This window comes from Colobus angolensis, unplaced genomic scaffold (assembly GCF_000951035.1).
Source record: "Colobus angolensis palliatus isolate OR3802 unplaced genomic scaffold, Cang.pa_1.0 Scaffold596, whole genome shotgun sequence".
NCBI lineage: Eukaryota > Metazoa > Chordata > Mammalia > Primates > Cercopithecidae > Colobus > Colobus angolensis.
Window position 1 is genome coordinate 844543 of NW_012119554.1, and position 4798 is coordinate 849340.

Here is a 4798-nt window from a genome sequence, read left to right on the forward strand (position 1 = left end):
TTCTCCCAAGGAGTTCATTTCTTCCTGAATTCCGCAGATACAGAGCTTCCACCAACCATGCTTCCAGATTGAAAAGTCTCCCTCCTTACGTCTGACCACACTGCTCCTCTCTGTGCTCTGCTCCAGCTCACACACTCAGATTCACTCTTCCCAAGCTGGTTTTCTGAGGGAAGTCCATCATGTTTGTGAGTAATGATGCTTCACCTTCCAGTAGGAGCCAAGACTGTATCTGCCCTCTCTGCCCTCAAAGACAATATGACGTTTTAAGACTGTGTTATCTCTTTTGTAATTATGATCTTTAAATTTTTTTTTTTTTTTTTTTGAGATGAAGTCTCGCTCTGTCGCCCAGGCTGGAGTGCAGTGGCCGGATCTCAGCTCACTGCAAGCTCTGTCTCCCGGGTTCATGCCATTCTCCTGCCTCAGCCTCCTGAGTAGCTGGGACTACAGGCCCGGCTAATTTTTTGTATTTTTTAGTAGAGACGGGGTTTCACCGTGTTAGCCAGGATGGTCTCGATCTCCTGACCTCGTGATCCGCCCATCTCAGCCTCCCAAAATGCTGGGATTACAGGCTTGAGCCACCGCAGCTGGCCGATCTTTAAATTTTTAAACTCAATCTAGAAAAAAGCCTTTCAATCCTTTTGTCTAGATGCCCTCAAAATACCTGCCATGTTTTTTATGTTGTCTTGATTCCCTGTCAGGGTCCCATTAGAACACTCAGTCCGGTCTGGCCCAGCCCCCATCTCACTTTGTAACGTAGGCCTGATGTCTTTTAGTGAAGCCTTGACCTTAACCTTGAGATAAATTACGCCCTCAGTAGTTCCTGTCTTCCACCCGAATGGGCATATGATCTACCATGTTAGGTAGCATAAAGCCCAGGTGACCAGTGGATACACTGAGATTTTTATTGTGTTTTGTAGGGATGACATCACTGTATTCTTAAAGCTGTTTTATCTCTGAAGTGTTTTAATACTTTTGATATGGCCAAAAGTTTTCCAATAAAGATACCATATATATATATATATATTTTTTTCTAACGTCAGAAACAGATTAAAGCCTTCCCTGTGTCACTATGAATGTCACATATTAGTCAAACTTTACCAGTATTTATGGAATAAGTGAATAAATGAGTTTTAGAACTTCACCCTATTATTAATTCCTTCACTTTCATAAATCCATATCTAATTTAATCACTTAATAAGAAGAAAGTTAAAATCTCAAGCAGGGTTAACTGGGTGGCAGTTTCGGATCTAGTGGGATGTCATTTTCTGATTGGAAGTTGGTCATTGAGAAGGGGGTTGTGCGGAGAAAGGTCAATAAAAGCTCCTGAAGATGCACAGAAAAGCCTGCAGCCCTGGTGCCTGGAGCTACCGCTTGGTTCTCAGAGAGGTCCCAGCACCCTGCAAAGTGAGTTCAGATCTGGCAAGTCACCACTTTTTAGGGACGTGCCCATTTGATCTGATCTTCTGTACAGCAAGTCATACAAAAGCCTGGAAGACACTAGCACATACACCGTGAAGAGGAGTCTCAGATAAGGGGAAGATTATAGGAGAGACGTTTGCTGTGTGTTTTTGGAATGTTTTGCATTGGGAATTCTATCCAGAGAAGGGTAAAAGGATGAAAAACAAATGAAACTCGCCCACATGTGCCTCTATGTACCTCTTACTTTCTTTTGTTTTGTTTTATTTTCTTTCTTTTTTTACTTTTATTTTTGATATGGCACCTCACTCCACTGCCCAAACTGGAGTGCAGTGGCACGATCTTAGATCACTGCATCCTCCACCTCCTGGGTTCAAGCAATTCTCCTCTCTCAGTCTCCCCAATAGGTTGGACTACAGGTACGCGCCACCATGCCCAGTAAATTTTTGTATTTTTAATAGAGAAAGGGTTTCACCATGTAGGTCAGACTGGTCTTGAACTCCTGAGCTGAAGTGATCCACCTGCCTCAGTCTCCCAAAGTGCTGGGATTACAAATGTGAGCCACCGCACCTGGCCAATTGCTGGACTGTCATGATACACATGGAGTAGCCACAGTATCACAAGGGCCAATTTTTTCCATAATCCAATTTATTTATATTATTGGTAGCGAGCTAATGTTGACATCCCCAAATTAGCAATTTAGTGGCTATACTGATGACAAACATTTCCATGCATCATGTGGTTAACAGCATTTGCTACCAAGTTTCAGGTTCCATGCTCAGCAGTGGGACCCCAGGATGATCGAGACAAAGTTCCTGACCTTGAGCAGCGATATCGAACAAGTGAGATTGTCAGAAAGAAGAAATCCTTGTAAAATATACCATACCCCTACAATTCAGTAATCATGCTCCTGGGTATTTAATGAAGTGAGTAAACCCACACCTGGATGTTTATAGCAGCTTTATTCATAATCGCCAAAACTTGGAAGCAAGCAAGTTGCCCTTCAGTCGGTGACGGGATAAACAAACTGATCCTCCAGTCAGTGAACTATCACAAAGCCGTAAAAAGACATGAGAGATTTCTAAATGCACGTTATTGTACAAGTGAAAGAAGGCGATGTGAAAAGACTCATCCTGTTAGACATTCCGGAAAAGGCTTTTGCCTTTTTCTATGGAGACAGTAGAAAGCCCAGTGGTTGCCAGGGATTGGGAGTACAATGGGATGAATGGGAAGAGGACAGAGGACTTTCAGGGGAACAAAACTACTCTGCATGATTCTCTAATGGTGGATACATGTCATTATCCCTTTGTTAAAATCCATAGAATGTAAAAACCAGCAATGATCCGTCATGTAAACTGTGGACATTGGGTGATAGTGATGTGTCCATGTGGCTCATTGTGCCAAATACTCTGTGCTGGTGTGGGTGTTGATCCTGTGGGGATGCTGCATATTGAATGGGGAAGAGAGTAGATGAGAACTCTGGACTTTCTGCTTAGTTTTTCTGTGACTCTAAAACTGCTATAAAGAAAAAAAAATAGACTGGGCATGGTGGCTCGTTTCTGTAGTCCTACCTTTTTGGGAAGCTGAGATGGCGGATAACCCGAGGTCAGGGGTTTGAGACCAGCCTGGCTAAAATGGCGAAACACTGCCTCTACTAAAAAAATAATAATAATACAAAAATAATACAAAAAAAATTGTGGTGGTGCATGCGTGTAATCCCAGCTACTCGGGAGACTGATACAGAAGATTTGCTTGAACCCTGGAGGCAGAGAGTGCAGTGAGCCAAGATCGTACCACTGCACTCCAGCCTGGGCAACAGAGTGAGACTCCCTCTCCAAAATAAGTAAATAAATAAATAAACGGAAGGTTGGGTGTGGTGTCTCATGCCTATAAGAGCTCACTCCCAGCACTTTAGGAGGCCGAGGCAGGTGGATCTCTTGAGCCCAGAAGTTCAAGATCAACCTGGGCAACATGGTGAAACCTGGTCTTCACTAAAAATACAAAAATAAGCCAGGCATGATGGTGTATGCCTGTTGTTCCAGCTATTAGGGGGACTGAGGCAGGATGATCACCTGAGCCTGGGAGGTCGAGGTTGCAGTGAGCCGTGATCATGCCACTGCACTCCAATCTGGAAGACAGAGTAAGACCTTGTCTTAAAATAAAATAAAATAAAATAAGCTCAATGTTTTTAAAAACTGTAATGTTTCCTTCCAAAGCTAAAATCGTATTATTCTAAATGTATTTTAAAGAAGAAACGATTATTGTTCAGTGTCTTTAAAATTAGTTTTAAAATCTCGTTTGTTTTGACATTTCAAACCAAGTTAAGTATTCTTTTTCTCTTCCTCCTTGAGACGGAGTCCTCCTCTTTCACCCAGGCTGGAGTGCAGTGGTGCAGTCATGGCTCACTGCAACCTCTGCCTCCTGGGTTCAAGCGATTATCTTGCCTCAGCCTCCTGACTATCTGGGATTACAGGTGCCCGTCACCATGGCAGGATAATTTTTTGTATTTTTAGTAGAGACGGGGTTTCACCCTGTTGGTCAGCCTGGTCTCCAACTCCTGACCTCATGATCTGCCCGCCTCAGCCTCCCAAAGTGCTGGGATTACAGGCATGAGCCACCACGCCTGGCCATGGCGTGGGATGTTCTTAAAATATCACATTGCATTCTTTAAAAGTTCTATATCTTTCATATATGTAAATTACAACACAAATATTTATACTCAAATAGTATTTATATTACAGTAAATATTTTGTTCTTGCTCTGTTGCCCAGGCTGGAGTGCAGTGGTGCAATCTTGGCTCACCACAACATTCGCCTCCCGGGTTCAAATGATTGTCCTGCCTCAGCCTCCTGAATACCTGGGATTACAGGCGATGTCAACACACCCAGCTAATTTTTGGTATTTTTAGTAGAGATGGGGTTTCACCATGTTGGCATGGCTGGTCTCAAAATCCTGACCTGAAGTGATCTGCCTGCCTTGCCCTCCCAAAGTGCTGGGATTACAGGCATGAGGCACCATGCTTGGTCATAATAATACATTTTATTTTATATTTATTTATTTATTTTGAGACGGAGTTTCACTACTGTTGCCCAGGCTGGAGTGCAATGGCACAATCTGAGCTCACTGCAACCTCCACCTCCCAGGTTCAAGCAATTCTCCTGCCTCTGCCTCCGGAGTAGCTAGAATTACAGACATGCACTACCACGCCGGGCAATTTTTTGTATTTTAAGTAGAGAAGGGGTTTCTTCATGTGGATCAGACTGGTTTCAAACTCCCGACCTCAGGGGATCCGCCTGCCTCAGCCTCCCAAAGTGATGGGATTATAGGCATGAGCCACCGCACCTGGCTCATAGTAGTAAAATTTTTTTTTTTTTTTTTTTTT